Below are 22,878 nucleotides of genomic sequence, written 5' to 3'. Positions count from 1 at the left end.
GCTTACCTTCAATGAGGTTGAGCTGGTCATAGCGCGTTTGAGCCCACTCTGATTCCTTTAATCCGGATTCCGCCAAGATCCTTAATGACGGGACTTCTACCTCAAACGGTAGCATAGCCTCCATTCCATATACCAATGAGAACGACGTTGCCCCAGTTGACGTTCGTACTAAAGTTCGGTAACCGTGTAACGCGAATGGGAGCATCTCATGCCAATCTTTGTACGACACGGTCATCTTTTGGATAATCTTTTTGATATTTTTATTGGCCGCTTCCACGGCTCCATTCATCTTTGGTCGGTAGGGCATGGAATTGTGATGCTGGATTTTAAACTCCTCGCACATTTCCCCCATCATCTTGTTATTCAAGTTGGTGCCGTTGTCCGTGATAATCTTCCTTGGCAAACCATATCGGCAGATGATCTCTCTCTTAATGAACCTGACCACTACACCCCTCGTGACATTGGCGTAGGAGGCCGCCTCGACCCACTTGGTGAAATAATCTATCGCCACGAGGATGAAGCGATGACCATTTGAGGCCTTGGGCTCAATGGCCCCGATGACATCTATTCCCCACATGGAGAAAGGCCAAGGAGCAGACATGACATTCAGAGGATGCGGTGGGGCATTGACATTGTCTGCGAATGCTTGACATTTGTGGCATTTCCTTACGTGGACACAACAATCACTTTCCATGGTAAGCCAGTAATAACCTGCCCTTAGGATCTTTCTGGCCATAGCATGCCCCTTGGTGTGCGTTCCAAACGAGCCCTCATGGACTTCCTCGATCATGTGGTTCGCCTCTTTGGCATCCACGCACCGCAGGAGTGTCATGTCGTGGTTTCTCTTATATAGTATGCTTCCGCTCATGAAGAAACCGGCCGCCAATCTTCTCAATGTCCTTTTATCATTGTCGGCAATCTCTGGTGGGTATTCTTTGCTGACGACATATCGCTTGATGTCGAAATACCAAGGCTTACCGTCCCGTTCCTCTTCTACTTGGCAACAATGCGCGGGTTTGCCACGACACCAAAATTCAATGTATGGTAGATCCCCGTGCGGCGTTAGCTGGAACATAGACGCCAAAGTAGCAAGCGCATCCGCCATTTGATTTTCCTCGCGGGGAACATGATGGAAGGAGATCTCATCAAAGGTCTTAGCCAATTCCTTGATATAGGCTTTGTAGGGTATCAGCTTGGGATCTCTAGTTTCCCATTCCCCTCTCAGCTGATGGATTACCAATGCTGAGTCGTCGTACACCTTGAGTAGTTTGACATTGGAGTCAATCGCTGCCTGGACGGCCAGGGCACATGCTTCATATTCGGCCATGTTGTTGGTGCAGTCGAATCCTAACCTGGCTGTGAAAGGTACGCATTGATTGTCCGGAGAGACCAATACTGCTCCAACGCCATGGCCTAGAACATTCGACGCTCCGTCAAACCATACGGTCCATTTGTCCCGATCTTCGTCCAATTTTTCCTCAAATAAGGCCATGATGTCCTCATCCGGGAATTCGGGATGCATGGGCTGATAGTCGTTAAGAGGCTGCTGAGCCAAATAATTTGCCAAGGAGCTTCCTTTTATCGCCTTTTGGGTGACGTAAACTATATCAAACTCAGATAGCAGGACTTGCCACCGGGCGATTCGTCCTGTGAGAGCTGGCTTTTCAAAGATGTACTTGACCGGGTCCATCTTGGATATCAACCAGGTAGTATGGCTCAGCATGTACTGCCTTAGGCGATGGGATGCCCATACTAAAGCACAACACGTTCTTTCGAGCAAAGAGTAATTCATTTCACATGTCGTGAACTTCTTACTCAGGTAGTAGAGAACGCGTTCTTTCTTTCCGGATTCGTCATGTTGCCCCAGCATACATCCCATTGACTCATCCAAGATTGTCATGTACAAGATGAGAGGCCTTCCAGGTACTGGTGGCATAAGCACAGGGGGATTCATGAGGCATTTCTTGATCCTTCCGAAAGCCTCTTGGCAACCCTCATTCCAGCGGTCAGTTTGGTTTTTGCGTAAGAGTTTGAACAACGGCTCACAAATGGCGGTGAGCTGCGATATGAATTTGGCAATATAATTCAAGCGTCCCAGGAAACCTCGGACTTGCCTCTCTGTACGGGGTTCCGGCATCTCAAGGATAGCCTTCACCTTTTTGGGGTCTACCTCTATCCCTTTCTGGCTTACAATGAAACCAAGCAATTTCCCTGATTTGACCCCAAAGGTACACTTGGCGGGGTTCAACCTTAATTGATATTTCTTAAGCCTTTCGAACAACTTCTGCAGGTTGACAAGGTGTTCTTCCTCGGATTTAGATTTAGCAATTATGTCGTCCTCGTAGACCTCGATCTCTTGGTGCATCATATCATGGAACAAAGCTACCATGGCCCGTTGATAAGTTGCCCCGGCATTCTTGAGTCCAAAGGACATCACCTTGTAACAGAATGTTCCCCACAGGGTGACGAAGGTAGTCTTTTCCATATCCTCTGGCGCCATCTTTATCTGATTGTAACCGGAGAAACCATCCATGAAAGAAAATAAAGCGAAATTGGCCATATTATCTACGAGGATATCGATGTGTGGTAAAGGAAAGTTGTCCTTGGGACTGGCCCGATTCAGGTCCCGATAATCAACACACATTCGTACTTTCCCATCCTTCTTAGGGACCGGTACAATGTTGGCAACCCATTCTGGGTATCGAGCGACGGCCAAAAAACCAGTGTCAAATTGCTTCTTCACTTCTTCTTTTATCTTCAAGGATGTTTCGGGCTTCATCCTTCTCAGTTTCTGCTTTACCGGGGAACACTCGGGATTTAGAGGTAATCGGTGCTGTACAATGTCAGAGCTCAAACCGGGCATATGTTGGTACGACAAAGCAAAGATGTCTTGGTAGTCTCTTAGCAGGGTTATTAATTCTTCACGGATAGGTGCGGTAATACCTGTGCCTATCTTTACTTCCCTTTTTCCACTGCCAATTCCCAAGTCTACTAGTTCTGTTTCTTCTTGAAGAGGCCCCATTTCTTGGTTCTCATGGGCGACTATCCTTTCTAATTCTGGGGGAAGTCCCACATCCTCGTTCCCTTCATCTTCCGTTTGATTCGTTTCTTGCTCGAAGTTTATATTCGGGTCCCAGGCATTAGTACCTTCGAGGGACTCGTCATTGGATCTGCCGTTTTAAAAATAAAGAAGTAAACATGCAAATGGATGAGAATGGGTAAAGACGTAGGAACAAATGAAGAAAGATCCTTGTATTATAAATTCAAAAAAAAAAGACACAAAGCCTTAACAAAAGAAAAACTCTAAAGCCTAGGCCCAACTATAGAGCTTTTAAAACCGTAAAGGTTTACATTATGCTCGTTGCGTAAATGCCGGGGCGTTCTTCCACTCGCCAATTTCCCAGCTGGAAATCAGGAGGGCATGGTCGTACCAAATCCAATGTACTCGGAACATCATCTTCGTATATCGCAACCACTTGACCTTCATCCCCCAGACCCGCGCTTATAAAGCTCCTACTTATGTGGCAGGGTGGGCTTCCTTCACCTTCTTGTCTCAACCGCGAGCTTTGACTACCGCTCTTCCTTCCCGTGATGCTTCTCTTTATATTTGCCTGAGTGGGCTTATAGCCTAACCCATACTTCCCACGATTTCCTTTGGCATTTATCAGGCTAGTTATGCCGCCGTTGTCTTTGCCTAAACCCATTTCGGGTTCGTAACCGTTCCCCAACATAACTCGGGCCATCATTACTACTGCATCGGACAGGCAAGCTTGCCCAGAGAAGGAATCCATGGAGGAAATGCTTACCACCTCAAAAGACTGGAAAGCGGTTTCTAATGACTCCTCTGCGTCCTCCACATAAGGCATAGAGGATGGGCAGCTCACCAAGATGTCTTCCTCGCCTGATACGATGATCAGATGCCCTTCCACTATGAATTTCAACTTTTGGTGGAGTGTAGAGGGAACAACTCCCACTGAGTGGATCCACGGACGCCCCAACAGACAGCTGTAGGGGGGTTAATATCCATTATTTGGAAGGTAACTTGATAGGTGTGAGGGCCTATCTGTACTAGGAGATCGATCCCTCCCCTAACCTCTCGGCGGGTGCCGTCGAAGGCACAAATTACCATTGAACTCGGCTTTAGGTGGGAAGCATTGAATGGTAATTTCTCCAAAGTGCTCTTAGGCATCACTTTTAAACTGGAACCATTATCGATGAGCACCTTGGCTACGATATGGTCCTTACACTTGACTGATACGTGCAAAGCTTTATTATGCCCTCTCCCCTCGGCGGGGATTTCTTCTTCGACAAAGGCGAGATAGTTGTTGGCAGTGATATTATTGACCAGCCCTCCGAAACCTTCTACCGAGATATCTTGGGCCACGTGGGCCTCGTTCAGAACTTTTACTAGCAGAGCCCGATGAGGCTTGGAGCTCATGATTAACTCCAACAGCGAGACCCTGGTCGGGGTTTTGTTGAGCTGCTCAATAACCTTGAATTCGCTCTGCTGAATTATACGGAGGAACTCGCTGGCTTCCTCTAGCGACACCTCCTTTTTACCATCCTTTTTCTCCGGAAGACCTTTTGCCGGAATATCTTTATTCGAAGCGAGGGGTATTTCATCATCTTGTTCCTCCACCACTTTTGCTTTCCCTTTGACGTTCGCGGGTTGGACTGGTATGTCCGGGGGTGCAAACACACGACCGCTACGGGTCACACCACTCAGTCCCGTGATATTTGTTACCTTAGCCGACAACGAGCTGACGTCGGTGGCTTCTTCTTCCTTCCCCCTCGGAGGTGTATATCTCCATGGGACTGCGTGGCTATTTTGGTACGGGAAAGGGACAGGTTTAGCTGCCAAGGGGTGTCCGGGCTTTTGCGAAGCTGTGCCTTTGGTGAAGTATATCACCAAGGGTTTGGGCTTCGCAACAGTGCTCCCATCCGTGGACTGTATGCATATGTGCTACTCCTCTCTTCCTTCACTGCCAACTTCCAGTTGACATTGATCTATCATCCGCTGTAACAATTCCTCTACTCCCAAACACGTTTCCATGTCATGCAGCTCGCTGGAATGCAGCAAACAGGAATCCTCCTTACGCCCACTATGGGGAATCACACCTCCCTTTTGTAGGGCCTCAAAGATAAACCTCCTAGGGGTTGCCACATCCCTTAAAGGTTTAGACCTCTGCGGCCTATCGGACTCAACGACATTAACTGCTCCCCCTCCATGATTGGCGAGCGGATTGGTTTTCACATTGGGCCGATCCTCTTGGAAAGTCAGCCATCCAGCATCTATCAAATGTTGGACCTTGTGTTTAAAGGCCAAGCATTTTTCAATGGAATGCCCCGGGGCTCCCCCATGGTACTTGCAAGTTGCATTAGGGTCATACCACTTTGGGAAAGGGGGTTGGAAGACTTTTCCGGGAGTTACCACGGCCAATTGGTTGGCGATGAGGGACGGCAAGAGGTCTTCATACGTCATTGGGAGTGGGGTGAATTCTTGAAATGGCCTCGGAGGGAAGTTCCTTATTGCGTTGGAATTGCCGGCCGGGCAAGTTGTGTTTGGAGTTGGAACTTGGGGAGCTTCCCTCTGGGTGGGTGCCTTAGGCTGCACAGGTGCTGAACTAGAGGCATTCCCAGTGTGAGCTGAGAAGCTCGGGTGATGTTGCGCATACTGATGGGTACCACGAGGTGGCTGCGGGGGTTTGACCCACGCGGGCGTTGAAGAGACAGCATGGGCATCTCCTTCCTTCCTTTTTGCCCCTGTTGTCCCGATTCTTTTGGCATTCGCACTCGTGGAGGAAACGTAATCGAACTTTCCTCTTTTCAATCCTACCTCGATTCTTTCCACGGCGAACACTAGGTCCGCGAAGCTGGATGACATGTAACCTACTAGCTTCTTATAGTAGAACACTGGCAAAGTGTCTACCATCATAGTGATCATCTCTCTCTCGACCATGGGAGGAGCCACTTGTGCTGCCAGGTCTCTCCACCGCTGTACGTATTCTTTAAAGGTTTCGCCCTCTTTCTTGAACATATTCTGCAGCTGAGTGCGATCGGGAGCCATATCGGAATTATACTGATATTTCCTTAGGAAGGCAGTAATCAGATCCTTCCAAGTACGGATAGCTTCCAAATTAGTGTACCAAACTACTGCGGCTCCGGCCAAGCTATCTTGAAAAAAGTGTATTAATAGCTTCTCATCCTTAGAGTGTGCGCCCATCTTGCGACAGTACATCTTGAGATGGTTCTTGGGACAATTTGTCCCTTTATACTTGTCGAAGTCCAGTACTTTGAACTTCGGAGGGATAACAACATCGGGTACTAAGCAGAGATCCGTCATTTCTGCGAACGGATAGTCACCAAATCCTTCCACGGCCCTCAGTCTCTCCTCGAGGAGATCGAGCTTCCTCCTTTCTTCAGTTGCTGGGGGTGGTCCTTCCATGGACAAAACTATTGGTTGTGTCGTGATGTTGGGCTGAGGCAACATGCTGGGTGCCGGCCCTTCGGGGATCGGGGGATAGAACTCGACATCCCTTCAAGCATAGTCTTGAGGGTCTTCGTGGACCTCGTCAGGCTGTTGAGGAGGCTCTCTTTCAAGGACAGGAGAAGCAATATGGCCCGCATCGTCTTGCAGGACGGGTGGCAATCCATAAGGGTAAGCCGCTCGGTTGTATCCCAGATGAGGGTTGCCGTCATGCCCCAGCGTGTTCCTTCCCCGTCCTACTATGTTTGAGGGAGGATGGCGCGCGGTAGCCAAGAGAGTTGGGTCTACTTCGGCAGCCGAACTGACAGCGGCAGCGGTGGCCACGTTTTTCTCCATGAGCTGCCTCATTCCTAACATGGCCTCCATCATGGAAGCCATCTATTCTTTTAGAGCCGACATGTCGGCTTTCATTTGTTCCTGTGTCTCCTCTTGATCACCCATCGTTCTAGATTTGGATTTGGTGCGATAGGGATGCCTTGTGGCGCGTTTAGTTATGGTGTTTTTCCCTAAAAAAACCAAACGTGAGGAGTGGGTAAAGAAAGAAAGAATGCATGCTAGAGATAAAATGGAGGAGTGATTTGATTCGCACAAGCTTTTTGGAGTAGAAACATGGGACCAACTCATTTTATTTCAGAAAGTCGTATCTAGTCAAGATCTGAGAGACCATACAAGTTTCCTAGCGGTTTCTAATTATATGGGCCATTAAGTCTATCATATGCTGACAATAGCCGAGAAGCCCATGAATTTCTTCGGGGGCGGAGTAGGTGTCCGCCATTGCCTTGGCCTTGGCTAACAATCGGGGAAGTTCTTGACTCCCGTTCAAGGTAAGAGCAAACCGATCCATCCACATGGTTGCCTCTTGGTGTAAAGAGTCGATCACCCTTCCTCTAGCCTCTTTTTCCGCGTATACTTGGGCATACTCGTTCGCGACCCTATGCTCGTGGGCCGTGGCTAGACTTAACTCTTCTTGGTACTTGGCGATGATAGCTAGCATGTTGGTCTCTGTCTCGCATAAACGCTGAGACAAGCTCCTTTTGAACCTTGAACAGGCAACTAACTCCTCTTTCAAGACCATGCTTTGTGCTCGCGACTGGTCCCTCTCTTCCCTTCGCAGCTTGAGTTCATTGTTGCTACCCCACAGAGCTCCGTGAAATTTGTTACGGCCATACTCTTCCTTGCGAGCCCTCTTGGTCTCTTGTTCAAGGGCTCTTGCGGTAGTTGCATTCTCTTCCCGTAATTCGGCACACTCCTTCCGGATGTGTGTAGCGGCTAACTTGAACTTCTCCTTGGCAAGTTTCACCTTTCCTAACTCGTTTTTGAGAGCTTGGCCTTCTTCATCTTCTTCCGGTGCTTCGAAACTGTCTTCGCTGACGACTTTTAACTTGGCGAGCCAATCTAAACCTCGTATATGAACTTTCAGCCATTCATGATAACCACCAATAATGCCATTACGAATGCCCCTAAGTTCTTGATCTTTCCTTAACGGGGTTTCTGATGTGCCATCATTTTCTTCTATTTTCTAAACCCTTTTTGCACCATTTTAATTATTGATTGGTCTTAATTGTCAATTAATTAGGCAGTTTTATTATTTGGGCTCATTTAGCTAATTTGATGTTTTTAATCTAATTTCAGGAATTAATGAAACATTGGGCTTAATCCGAATTTTGGAAGTGGACTTGAAGAGGGCAAATAAAGCAGCGCTTACCTTAGTTAATTTCTAATTAGGAAATTTCACAATTTTATTTTATGTTGTTCAGTGTTTATTTCGTTTTGGGCCAGAGTATTGTAATAGGGCCCAGTGACTTTGAGTGACTCTTTTTAAATAGCTGCCTTGGGATTCGTGCAGGGCATTCTATTCTGCTATGCTATTTTCATTATTCAGAGCTTTGGTTTTAGGTTTTCACGTTTTTCTGTTCCCTTGTTACAGTTTTCGTTCTTAATGCAAATTTCCATTTTCTGTTTCTAATTACGAGTTCATTCTTGCTTCTTCTTCTACTTTCATTTACGTTTCTGTTCATTTACGTTTCTGTTCATTTACGTTCTTGTTCATTTACGTTTCTGCTTCATGTTTCATTTGCGTTTTCTGTTTAAATCCATGGAAGGCTAGATTTTCAGGTGTTGTTTCCTTTTGAGGACGAAGCCCAACTCTCTTTGAGGTTTCGTTTGTAATGTGGTTTCCTGGCAGTTTTCCCTTCACCAGTTATCCCAAATTTCGTGAATATTAATCAGTGCACGCTTCGTGTTCGATTAATTGCCTCTGAGCCTAACTTGCGTTCATGCGTAATGGACGAAGGGCTAACTGGTGTATGTGGTGCCTAATCACGTATTGAAAACCCTAAGTTGATTTTCGCTTAGTAAATTGAAATAGGGTTGGATTAAGTGGTTGACTGTTAGGGACGAATTCTCCATAACCCAGGATAAGAGAGTGGCTTCTGAATCAGAGCAAACAACCCGTTTTTAATATTAGTAGTTTCGTATTCCATTTTATTTGTTCTGCTCTTTAATTACCAAACAACCAAATCCCCCCCCCCATCGTTACTGTTACTGCAATTATATTATGAACATTTGGCTTGTCACTGCTCGTTGGGAAACGACCTAGGATCACTTCCTAGTTACTGCATTTTCATGTTTATTTGATTCGGGTACGGCCTCGATCAGTTTCCCATGCCTTATGGATTCTTTGTATAGCCTTGAAATTTTGCGCGCCGAAATCTCTCACAAGGAAAGGAGACATGCTTTCTTCCATCGGTGCTCCCCTCATGGGGTACCCTAGTTGTCTTATAGCGAGCGCGGGATTGTAGTTAATACAACCCCTCGTTCCTATCAGCGGAATGTTTGGGTACCCTCCACATGAGAAAAGGACTCCCTCCTTTCCTTCCTTCCATCGGGGGAACCAACTGATTGTTCTACCTCCTATCCCGGCCAAGAGCTGGTCCCAATCTATTCTTCTCTTTTTAGCACACGAGCGATGGCTTTGGAGCGGACATGGATGCCTCGTGTCTTGCTGGAACAGGTGTGAAACCAACCAAACACAGAGAGAGGGCAAGCAACAGATGATCCGTGTGCTACTCTTCTCGCACCTTCGGTCAAATGTGTCAAATAAATACGCCGTGGCAGCCAGTCGTAGGCCGGCTGAGGTCTCCATCGTTCAAAAAAGCCGATTCTGTCAAAAGTTTTTTATTTTTCAAGTTTTATTCACTTATTTTTCTTAACCTACCAATTTTAGCTTTCATAGTTAGACTTTGAATTTTTGTTTGAAATTTTTTGTGCTATCTTCTCATCATTTTATAAGGTTGCTCACAAAATTTCAAGTCATTTGGATATCATTTGAGGGTAGTTGTAGTTCAAACCTACACCTTTATTTACATGACAAGGCAACTAGTTGTGTGCATGCTGAATGTAGTGTATGACTAGAGGCAATCCATCTGACTTACAACCCTTTGATCCTGAGATAGATAGGACATTTCATAGATTAATTAGGCATCATTTTATACCTTTTGATCATTCTGAGCATTCCATAACTGGTGAATCTGTGCATTCTGTTATTGGTGATTTTGAACATCCTGATCTTGAGCATTATAATTTTGAGCATTCTGATTCTGAGCATTATGATTTTGCACATTCTGAGAACATGGCACAACCTCCACCTCGTGAGAGAACTCTAAGGGAAATGGCTGCACCTGATTTCACCTATGAAAGCTTGTGCATCCAATACCCTGATGAGGATGTCCCATATGTTCTTAAAACTGGACTGATTCATTTACTTCCAAAGTTTCATGGCCTTGCAGGTGAAGACCCGCACAAACATTTGAAAGAATTTCACATTGTCTGCTCCACCATGAAACCCCCAGATGTCCAAGAGGATCACATATTTCTGAAGGCTTTTCCTCATTCATTAGAGGGAGTGGCAAAGGACTGGCTATATTACCTTGCTCCAAGGTCCATTACGAGCTGGGATGACCTTAAGAGAGTATTCTTAGAAAAAAATTTCCCTGCTTCCAGGACCACAGCCATCAGGAAGGATATCTCAGGTATTAGACAACTCAGTGGAGAGAGCCTGTATGAGTACTGGGAGAGATTTAAGAAACTATGTGCCAGTTGCCCCCACCATCAGATTTCAGAACAGCTTCTTCTCCAATATTTTTATGAAGGACTCAGTAATATGGAGAGATGTATGATAGATGCTGCCAGTGGTGGAGCCCTTGGAGACATGACTCCTGCTGAAGCCAGAAATTTAATTGAGAAGATGGCCTCCAACTCCCAGCAGTTTAGCGCCAGAAATGATGCCATAGTCATAAGAGGAGTGCATGAGGTAGCTACAAACCCATCTGAATCATCTGAAACTAAGAAGCTTGAAGGCAAACTGGATGCGCTGGTCAACTTGGTAACCCAGCTGGCCTTGAATCAGAAATTTGTACCTGTCGCAAGGGTTTGTGGTTTGTGCTCCTCTGCTGACTACCATACAGACCTTTGCCCTTCCATGCAGCAACCTGGAGCAATTGAGCAGCCTGAAGCTTATGCTGCAAATATTTACAATAGACCTCCTCAACCTCAGCAGCAAAATCAACCACAGCAGAGCAATTATGACCTTTCCAGCAACAGATACAACCCTGGATGGAGGAATCACCCTAACCTCAGATGGTCCAACCCTTAGCAACAACAACAGCAGCCTGCTCCTTCCTTCCAAAATGTTGCTGGCCCAAGCAGACCATACATTCCTCCACCAATCCAACAACAGCAACAACCCCAGAAACAGCCAACAGTTGAGGCCCCTCCACAACCTTCCCTCGAAGAACTTGTGAGGCAAATGACTATGCAGAACATGCAGTTTAAGCAAGAGACCAGAGCCTCCATTCAGAGCTTAACCAATCAGATGGGACAATTAGCTACCCAATTGAATCAACAACAGTCCCAAAATTCTGACAAGCTGCCTTCTCAAGCTGTCCAAAATCCCAAAAATGTCAGTGCCATTTCATTGAGATCGGGAAAGCAGTGTCAAGGACCTCAACCCGTAGCACCTTCCTCATCTGCAAATGAACCTGCCAAACTTCACTCTATTCCAGAAAAAGGTGATGACAAAAATCTACCTAACAATTTATGTGCAGGTGAATCTTCTTCCACAGGTAATTTTGATTTGCAGAAGCAGCACATTCCCCCTCTTCCATTCTCTCCAAGAGCAGTTTCCAACAAAAAAATGGAAAAGGCAGAGAAAGAGATCTTGGAAACGTTTAGAAAAGTAGAGGTAAACATACCTCTGTTGGATGCAATAAAGCAAATTCCAAGATATGCCAAATTCTTGAAGGAGCTATGCATTAATAAGCGGAAGCTTAAAGGAAGTGAACGAATTAGCATGGGCAGAAATGTCTCCGCATTGATTGGTAAATCTGTTCCTCAAATTCCTGAAAAATGCAAAGATCCAGGTACATTCACCATACCTTGTATTATAGGGAATAGTAAGTTTGACAATGCCATGCTAGATTTAGGAGTCTCTGTTAGTGTTATGCCTCTGTCGATTTTTAATTCTCTATCTCTAGGTCCCTTGCAGTCAACTGATGTGGTAATTCATTTAGCTAATAGAAGTGTTGCCTATCCTGTTGGTTTCATAGAAGATGTCTTAGTTAGAGTTGGTGAACTGATTTTCCCTGTTGATTTTTATATCTTGAATATGGAAGATGGATTTTCTCAAGGATCAGTTCCCATCATTCTAGGAAGACCCTTTATGAAAACTACTAGAACTAAGATAGATGTTTATGCAGGCACACTGTCCATGGAGTTTGGTGATATAACTGTTCATTTTAATATTTTGGATGCTATGAAATACCCATCTGAAGATCTTTCTGTATTTCGTGCTGAAATAATTGACCATGTTGTTGATGAATACATGACTGATCTTTATTCTAATCTGCATGCCTCTCACTCTTCATGCATTGAGTCTGAAATTGTACTTGATCATATGTCTAAATTTGATGCTGAGAGTGAATCTGAGAGTGATATTGATTGCATGCCTGGTGGTGGTGTTTTACCTCTTGAGATTGATTTTATAGAGTCAGATAGGACTAACCATGTTTTAGGAAGTACACATACCTCTGACTTTCTTTATGAGGTAAAGGCTGAGAAACCATCTCCTTCTACCACTGTCCAGCCGACCACACCAGAATTTAAGCCTCTGCCATCAAATTTAAAATACGGTTACTTGGATGATAGCAAGAGTTTTCCAGTGATTATATCTGCCTCCCTTGCTGATGAGCAAGAGGAGAAGTTGTTGTCAGTTCTCAAGAAGCATAAGAAGGCTATAGGCTGGACCCTGGCGGACATTCCTGGTATTAGCCCATCCACATGTATGCATCGAATAAATTTAGAGGATGGAGCTAAACCAGTAAGACAGCCACAGAGAAGACTCAACCCGGTGATTCTTGATGTAGTGAAGAAGGAGATAACCAAGCTTTTGCAAGCTGGAATCATTTATCCTATCTCCGACAGCCAATGGGTGAGTCCCGTCCAGGTAGTCCCGAAAAAGACTGGCCTCACAGTGATCAGAAATGAGAAGGAGGAGCTGATTCCTACTCGGGTGCAAAACAGTTGGAGAGTCTGTATTGACTATAGGAGGCTGAACCAGGTTACCAAAAAGGACCATTTTCCCCTGCCATTCATTGACCAGATGCTTGAACACCTGGCAGGTAAATCCCACTACTGTTTCCTTGATGGTTTTTCTGGTTATATGCAAATTACTATTGCTCCTGAGGATCAGGAAAAGACCACATTCACCTGCCGCTTTGGCACTTTTGCTTATAGGAGGATGCCTTTCGGCCTGTGCAATGCCCCTGGTACCTTCCAGCGATGCATGATTAGTATTTTCAGTGATTTTTTAGAAAATTGCATAGAGGTGTTTATGGATGATTTCACTGTATATGGATCCTTTTTTGATGGTTGTTTGAATAGTTTGGAAAAAGTTTTGAATAGATGCATTGAAACTAACCTTGTTCTAAATTTTGAAAAATGTCATTTTATGGTTGAGCAAGGTATAGTTTTAGGCCACATTATTTCCAATAAGGGTATTGAAGTAGATCCTGCAAAAATTTCTGTTATTTCACAATTGCCTTACCCCTCTTGTGTGCGAGAGGTGCGATCTTTTCTTGGTCATGCAGGATTCTACAGGCGCTTTATAAGGGATTTTAGCAAAGTAGCCCTTCCACTGTCCAACTTGTTGCCAAAGGAGGTGGAGTTTGACTTTAATGACAGATGCAAAGAGGCTTTTGATTGCCTCAAAAGAGCGTTGACTACCACCCCCATCATCCAGGCACCCGATTGGACAGCCCCTTTTGAGCTTATGTGTGATGCATCAAATTATGCATTGGGGGTTGTCCTTGCTCAGAAAATTGATAAATTGCCCAGGGTGATATATTATGCTTCTAGGACTTTAGATGCTGCCCAAGCAAATTATACTACTACTGAGAAAGAGCTTCTAGCCATAGTTTTTGCTCTTGAAAAATTTCGATCTTATTTGCTTGGTACTCGCATTATTGTTTATACTGACCATGCAGCTCTAAAGTATTTGTTGAAGAAGGCTGATTCTAAGCCTAGGTTGATCCGATGGATGCTCTGGCTCCAAGAGTTTGACTTGGAGATCCGTTATAGGAGCGGAGCACAAAATCTAGTTGCTGATCATTTGAGTCGGATCGAACGTGTCTCTGATGCAGACTCACCTATTCGGGATGATTTCCCGAATGATCATTTGTATATATTGTATAGTATTTCTGACTCTCTTTCTACTCCCTGGTTTGCTAACATTGTCAATTATTTAGTTGCCTCTGTTTTTCCTCCCTTAGTATCTAAGGCCCAAAAAGATAAGATTAAAAGTGATGCTAAGCATTTTATTTGGGATGACCCCTACTTGTGGAAATTGTGCAGTGATCAGGTCATTAGACGGTGCATTCCAGATCATGAGACTGACTCAGTCCTGCAGTTCTGTCATTCTTCCGCACCGGGAGGTCATCTGGGTGTTCAAAGGACAGCTCGCAAAGTGCTTGATTGTGGTTTTTATTGGCCCACCATCTTTAAAGATGCGTGGAAGATTTGCAGCACTTGTGAGCAGTGTCAGAGAGCAGGAAATACACTTACATGGCGACAACAAATGCCTCAGCAACCTATGCTATTCTGTGAGGTGTTTGATGTCTGGGGTATAGATTTCATGGGTCCTTTTCCTGTCTCTTTTGGTTATGTTTATATTCTCCTTGCAGTTGATTATGTTTCAAAATGGGTGGAAGCCAAGCCCACTAGAACTAATGATGCTAAAGTTGTCGCAGACTTTGTCAGGTCTAATCTATTTTGCAGGTTTGGAGTACCTAAAGCAATTGTTAGTGATCAAGGAACCCATTTTTGAAATAGGACAATCCATGCCCTGCTTAAAAAGTACGGGGTGGTACACAGGGTATCCACACCATACCACCCCCAGACTAATGGACAGGCAGAAATTTCTAACAGGGAAATCAAGAGAATTCTAGAGAAGATTGTGCAGCCAAGCAGGAAAGATTGGAGTACCAGGCTTGATGATGCTCTCTGGGCACATCGGACTGCCTACAAAGCACCCATAGGAATGTCTCCTTATCGGGTTGTCTTTGGAAAGGCATGTCATCTTCCAGTGGAAATTGAGCACAAAGCATACTGGGTAGTGAAGACTTGCAACTTCTCTATGGATCAAGCTGGCGAGGAAAGGAAGTTGCAACTGAGTGAGTTAGATGAAATCCTCCTAGAAGCCTACGAGAATGCCAAGTTCTACAAAGAAAAGACCAAGAAGTTCCATGATAGCATGATAGTTAAAAAAAGACTTCGTGGTTGGGTAAAAAGTGTTATTGTATAATTCTAGGCTTGGACTCATGAGTGGTAAGTTGAGGTCTAAGTGGATTGGTCCTTTTGTTGTTACTAATGTTTTTCCTTATGGTACAGTTGAGATCAAAAGCGACTCCACAAACAAGAGCTTCAAGGTCAACAGACATCGACTTAAGCCATTCCTCACGAACCCTTCTTTAGTGGACGTAGTGGTGGAAGAGACTTCCTTACTCCACCCTACTCTTCCTCCACCATGACTTAGGGAGTTTTTCTTTTCCTATCTCCTTCTTTGCTTTTATTACACTTGTCCGATTCTCTTTGATGATTTAATTTTTTTTAATCTGTTAATTGTGCTACATTGAGGACAATGTGTTGTTTAAGTATAGGGGGGAGTGTTCTTTGGTTTTGCTAGTTTTGTTGGTTTTGTTAATTTGTTAGTTGTGTTAATTTGTTAATGTTGTTAGTTTTGTCGGATTTTCAGTTTAATATTTTGGGTCAATTTCGTGTGCACGTACGACTTTGCATGTTTTTCTTTGAATTATAGGATATGTTCAAGAAATGGGTAATTGTTTTGAAAATAAAAGTTCTTGACATTTTGTGACTTCAAATCCTTGATTCTTCTCTACATGTCATGATAGTTTTGAAAGCTCAATTTGAAAGTGATGATTTTACCTTTGTGAGAATTTGAGCCATCCATCATTATAATCATTTGGTGTGTTTTGCCCCATTGATTGCTTGCACAATAGCCTTGGCTTGATTCTTGTTGATGCGTCCTAATTCACATGCATATTTGGAAATGATTAAGGCAATTTTGTTCTTATAAGCTTCTAGCCAAATGGACTTACCTTGAATTAATTCCTTTGATAGCCCTTTTGAGCCTTGTTTCCCTTTCCTTGTTTTGAAGCTCACTACAAGCCTTAAGTGAAAAACCATGATATTACCATATCCTTAAGGAATTTTGGAGCTTTGGAATTGTTTTGGGAATAAGTGTGGGGGGTTTTTGTTTCATTGGACAACTTGTTTTGTTGGCTATGCTTCATGATGTATTTTGGGCCATACTTGATGTACATTGTATATTGGTTAAATGTTGGACATGCTGAATGAAATGTTGTTTCTCAAAGGCTAAAGAGTAAAAAAAAAAAAAAAAAAAAAAATTCGAAAAAAAAAATCGAAAAAAGAAAAAGAAAAGCAATAAAGTTGAGTGAATAAGATCTTAAATGGCACAAGAATGATGAAACTCTTGGTTCTACTCTTCATGTTTAATTTTTATCTTTACTTCTTTTTATTTTCTTATTTTTTTCTTAATATGCACTTATTCCCCTTTGCTCCTCTATTCCTTTGGGATTTAGCCACTTATTCCATATTTCTCCATACCTTGTCCTTGGCCCCATTACAACCTTAAAAGACCTTTTGATCCTCATGTGCTTGTGTTTATGGGTTGATTGTCAATTTTAGAATCTTGCCAAGTTTATGTGGTGTTTGCTTTCATGGGTGCTTTGAGGGTAAATAGTAGCCTAGACACTTGAGAGATAGAGTGTATATCTTGTGAGGCTTTATCACTTTTCATTCTTGAGCTGATTAACTATTTTGCCATGATTGGGTTGCTTGGATGATTTTCATGAATGTCTTGAATTTTTGGATCTCCTTATGTTAGATGTTACCCATTCCTTTCATTCCTTGATGTTCATTGAGATATATGTGAATGTTTTTGTTTGTCTCCCTTTGATATCCTTGGATTTTGTTCTTTGTTTCATTTTGCCCAGGAGTGCAAAAGGCTAAGTATGGGGGGTTTTGATGTGCCATCATTTTCTTCTATTTTCTAAACCCTTTTTGCACCATTTTAATTATTGATTGGTCTTAATTGTCAATTAATTAGGCAGTTTTATTATTTGGGCTCATTTAGCTAATTTGATGTTTTTAATCTAATTTCAGGAATTAATGAAACATTGGGCTTAATCTGGATTTTGGTTGTGGACTTGAAGAGGGCAAATAAAGCAGTGCTTACCTTAGTTAATTTCTAATTAGGAAATTTCGCAATTTTATTTTATGTTGTTCAGTGTTTATTTCGTTTTGGGCCAGAGTATTGTAATAGGGCCCAGTGACTTTGAGTGACTCTTTTTAAATAGCTGCCTTGGGATTCGTACAGGGCATTCTATTCTGCTATGCTATTTTCATTATTCAGAGCTTTGGTTTTAGGTTTTCACATTTTTCTGTTCCCTTGTTACAGTTTTCATTCTTAATGCAAATTTCCGTTTTCTGTTTCTAATTACGAGTTCATTCTTTCTTCTTCTTCTAATTTCATTTACATTTCTGTTCATTTACGTTTCTGTTCATTTACGTTCTTGTTCATTTACGTTTCTGCTTCATGTTTCATTTGCGTTTTCTGTTTAAATCCATGGAAGGCTAGATTTTCTGGTGTTGTTTCCTTTTGAGGACGAAGCCCAACTCTCTTTGAGGTTTCGTTTGTAATGTGGTTTCCTGGCAGTTTTCCCTTCACCAGTTATACCAAATTTCGTGAATACTAATCAGTGCATGCTTCGTGTTCGATTAATTGCCTCTGAGCCTAACTTGTGTTCATGCTTAATGGACGAAGGGCTAACTAGTGTATGTGGTGCCTAATCACGTATTGAAAACCCTAAGTTGATTTTCGCTTAGTAAATTGAAATAGGGTTGGATTAAGTGGTTGACTGTTAGGGACGAATTCTCCATAACCCAGGATAAGAGAGTGGCTTCTGAATCAGAGGAAACAACCTGTTTTTAATATTAGTAGTTTCGTATTCCATTTTATTTGTTCTGCTCTTTAATTACCAAACAACCAAACCCCCCCCCCCCCCATCGTTACTGTTACTGCAAGTATATTATGAACATTTGGCTTGTCACTGCTCGTTGGGAAACGACCTAGGATCACTTCCTAGTTACTGCATTTTCATGTTTATTTGATTCGGGTACGGCCTCGATCAGTTTCCCATGCCTTATGGATTCTTTGTATAGCCTTGAAATTTTGCACGCCGAAATCTCTCACAAGGAAAGGAGACATGCTTTCTTCCATCGGTGCTCCCCTCATGGGGTACCCTAGTTGTCTTATAGCGAGCGTGGGATTGTAGTTAATACAACCCCTCGTTCCTATCAGCGGAATGTTTGGGTACCCTCCACATGAGAAAAGGACTCCCTCCTTTCCTTCCTTCCATCGGGGGAACCAACTGATTGTTCTACCTCCTATCCCGGCCAAGAGCTGGTCCCAATCTATTCTTCTCTTTTCAGCACACGAGCGATGGCTTTGGAGCGGACATGGATGCCTCGTGTCTTGCTGGAACAGGTGTGAAACCAACCAAACACAGAGAGAGGGCAAGCAACAGATGATCCGTGCGCTACTCTTCTCGCACCTTCGGTCAACTGTGTCAAATAAATCTGCCAAGACAGCTACCACCGGGCTTTCCTTGCTATGGTGGTATGCAAGGAAAGCGTCGATGGCGGCTAGGTCCACCAAACCATCTACGTTTGGAAAAAGAACGACCCCAAGGATTAGCAATGCTAACACATCCATAAACGGGACCCAATCTTCTTGATTTGCCATATCCCTCGCCTTGTCTTCTAAGTACTTCCGTGGTAGGCCCGCTATGCCGTTTTGAGTTTGTTTTACGCGGTCCAAACCTCTTGCTGAATCTTTGACCACAGTTGCAATTCTGCTCAAAGAGGGGAGACACCCGGAGAAAAGATATGGTTTTCTTCCCCCGAGAGGACATCCTAGAATCTCCTCAAATTCTTCAATGGTCGGTACCAATTGGAAGTCTCCGAATGTGAAGCATCTCAAAGGTTGGTCGTAGTATTGGGTGAGTGACGTAATGGCCTCTATGGATACCTCTGCTATGGTCAAATATAAGATCTTTCCGTAAGTCTTGCGGAAGGCTTGTGTCGCAACCTACCCTTCGGCGGGAGGGCGACGCGTGACTCGCGGGATGCGTGTTCCACAAAAGGAATACGCGCGGAGTCGCCACCAACGTTTATTTGAGGAAAACGTTGGAAAAACCGGAAAAGACGCGATCTACGAACTTTTAAGTGAAAAGGTTCGGGAGTTGTATTTACGCACAGGGAAGGTATTAGCACCCCACACGTCCGTCCAAAGGGACGGCAGCCCTTAATCGAATGTGCAAACATGACTTTGATTTTTTATGTCTTTATATCCTTTATACCCTTTTTATATTTTTCTCTTTTTGTGGTCGACAAGGGTGTTTCCCTTTGCTCCTACGTATTCCTCAATTGGGATGAGAAATTCAGACCTACGTAGTTCTTTCTTATCAAGTGATTCTTTTTTACTTAAGAGGTGATCATTTTAAGGCGTTGGACCTTGAAAATGATCCATTTTACTTAGTAAGAAATTGAAATGACAAACTTCAAAAACCTATTTTTGTGGACGAGCTTGACTAGGCGAGTTGATTTTAGCCTTAGTTTCACTTTAGTTATTAGTCAATTCGATTAAGAATGAGAAATCCCAAAGAGAAAACGTCCGACTGATTTTCCGCTTTATTTTACTAAAAAAAAGATGTTTTTTGATTATTATATTATTTTTTACCTCTTTTTTATTTCCAACGTGGTTACGGCACGACCGAACGGTCGGAATTTATTTTAACCGAAGTTAACGGATAATACAATTCAAACAATCGGTGGAAATTTATTTTATTTTTAAGTTAAGCGAGAAATGACTTAAATAAAATGACTTAAGCACGTCAAAAGGGGGTATAAAAAGTAAATGAAATGAGAATAGAAATACACAAAACACAATGTGGACCACCACGGGTACATAGAATGAATCGAAAAGCTTGGTTCGAGGTACTTACCCGTTGAAGAGCGAAGAACGATGAAGAACGAATGAAGAACGTCGAAGAACGGTTGAAACCTTTGCGAAATTCTTCACGGAAAACATTACGGAAACGTTTCGGAAGCGCCTCGGCTTAGATTTTCTTCACGGAAACAATTTTTCCAAGCAAATTCGAAAGAGAGAGAAGTGCCTAAGGGGCTAAACCCTTTTCTTCTTCACTTCCTCCGCTATTTATAGCAAAATATGGGAGATGCTTGCCGCCCAGCTCGCCCAGGCGAGCCAGGTTGCTTCCTCCAGAAGCAACAGCCTTCTGGAGGAATCTTCTGGAGGGCCCAAGTGGGCTTGGGTGCTATTTGCACCCCCATTTTTACTAAGTACACCCCCCTCTGCTTTTTTTTTTGGTGATTCTTTTTTCGTAAAGTTTCGGAAACTTACGAATTTCATAACGATACTTGTTTTCTTTCCGTAATGTTACGGAACCTTGTGGATTACATAATCATCCCCTTTTTGACTTACGAAACGTTACGGAACCTCACTTAATTATGCAACGATGCTTCCATTTGATTTCCGGTGTGTCACGGAAACTTACGGATTGTGCATCAATATTTTTTTGGTTTTCCGGCATGTCCTGGAATTTCACAAATTGCCTAATGATGGGTGCCAAGCACCTCACAAGGACCAAAGAAAAGTCGTATGTCATCAAGCAAAGGTCCCCGGACGAAATTAGGGTATGGCAGCTTGCATTTGGAGAGGTTCCATCAACCGCCCTAATTCCTTGATGCTGGTGGTATCTAGGCCTTTAACCTTGACTTGGTAAAACCTCTTGCCGGTTTGATTTGTCCCCATGCTTACTAATGTGAGACAAAAAGCTGGTGCAAATCAAAACTCTGATATCTCATGGGTGGAATGGATGAATGCATGAAGGAATGCATATGACACAGATGTAATTTAGGGATGCGGGAGCCCGGGAAACTGTCTCCTTCTTAGACACAACGTCTAGGGGTAGCAAAGTGCCCTAACGTATGTATTTAAGACGGTGACCCGGACCCTCACTTGATTTGTCTATAGAGGGAATTAAGACAGAACCCGTGTGCGATGTATATGCAAAAGGTGCAATACGGGAATGTACATATTATGACAATACTTACTGAATATAAGCAAAAGGGTATATGATACTTATGCATGGCAGTGTGAAAAAATGGCACGCAGTGTGCTTGCTCCGTGCCCCTATTTAAGGGACCTATAAGGGAGAGAGCTAACTAGGCTTTTAGTGATAATCCCCAAGGTAGTCATATCTCTCTTGATGGTTTCTAGAGGTATCATCCCCTTCGAAGAATATACAGCAGCAGTAGGGACTACTAGCAACAATATGTTTTCAAAGAGAAAAACTCTAGATGAGGGTTCACTGTAATCAAGCAAGTCGGAGACCTAGCATGATCACAGATTCACCTCCATTCCTTATGTTCCCATGAACCCGGGTATAGGGCCCTTTTTCAACTCACAGTGTGTGCAAATAGTGTTGGCGTTTGTGTGCATCAAATGAATAAATATTTACCTCATGCATACATTTTAAAACGCACTAAAAGCAACAAAGAGTTTATATACACAAGAACATAAAAAATAAAGGGAAACCAACAAAGGAGAAAGTCATGATAAAACATTGCACGAGATTAGAAGGCCTAACCCTCTAAAAATAGTCCCCAGTGGAGTCGCCAACTGTCGCAACCTACCCTTTGGCAAGAGGGCGATGCGTGACTCGCGGGATGCGTGTTCCATGAAAGGAATACGCGCGGAGTCGCCACCAACGTTTATTTAAGGAAAACGTCGGAAAAACCGGAAAAGACGCGATCTATGGACTTTTAAGTAAAAGGCTCGGGAGTTGTATTTACGCACGGGGAAGGTATTAGCACCCCACACGTCTGTCATAAGAGACGACAGCCTTTAATCAAATGTGCAAACATGACTTTGATTTTTACGTTCCCTTTTACGTTCTTATATCTTTTATACCTTTTTTATATTTTTCCTCTTTTTGTGGTCGACAAGGGTGTTTCCCTTTGCTCCTACGTATTCCTCAATTGGGATGAGGAAATCAGACCTACGTAGTTCTTTCTTATGCGTGAATCAAGTGATTCTTTTTTACTTGAAAGGTGATCATTTTAAGGCGTTGAACCTTTAAAATGATCCATTTTACTTAGTAAGAAATAGAAATGATAAACTTTCAAAATCCTATTTTTGTGGACGAGCTTGACTAGGCGAGTCGATTTTAGCCTTAGTTTCACTTTAGTTATTAGTCAATTCAATTAAGATTGAGAAATCCCAAAGAGAAAACGTCCGATTGATTTTCCGCTTTATTTTACTAAAAGGTATTTTTTATTATTATATTATTACTTTACCTATCTTTTTTATTTCCAACGTGGTTACGGCACGACCGAATGGTCGGAATTCATTTTAACCGAAATTAACGGATGATAAAATTCAAACGATTGGTGGAAATTTATTTTATTTTTAGATTAAGCGAGAAATGACTTAAATAAATGGCTTAAGCACGTCAAAAGGGGGTATAAAAAGTAAATGAAAACAAGAATAAAAAATACATGAAACAAAATGTGGACCACCACGGGTACATAGAATGAATTGAAAAGCTTGGTTTGAGGTACTTACCCGTTGAAGACTGAAGAAAACGAAGAACGAACGATGAATCTTGAAAAACGGTCGAGAATCTTTGCGTAATTACTCACGAAAACGTTAC

General features: G+C 43.1%; 1 non-coding gene across 1 annotated transcript; it reads right to left on the bottom strand.

The window, feature by feature from the left end:
• Nucleotides 1-10,496: 10,496 nt before the first annotated feature.
• Nucleotides 10,497-10,603, bottom strand: LOC112998449 (small nucleolar RNA R71). The gene has a single exon (XR_003263550.1). It is a non-coding gene; the product is annotated as a small nucleolar RNA R71 (small nucleolar RNA).
• Nucleotides 10,604-22,878: the final 12,275 nt, after the last annotated feature.

Source organism: Glycine max, chromosome 11 (genome assembly GCF_000004515.6).
Source record: "Glycine max cultivar Williams 82 chromosome 11, Glycine_max_v4.0, whole genome shotgun sequence".
NCBI classification, from domain to species: domain Eukaryota; kingdom Viridiplantae; phylum Streptophyta; class Magnoliopsida; order Fabales; family Fabaceae; genus Glycine; species Glycine max.
The sequence above is the reverse complement of the archived record's forward strand: the minus strand, read 5'-3'. Positions and strand labels throughout refer to the sequence as shown.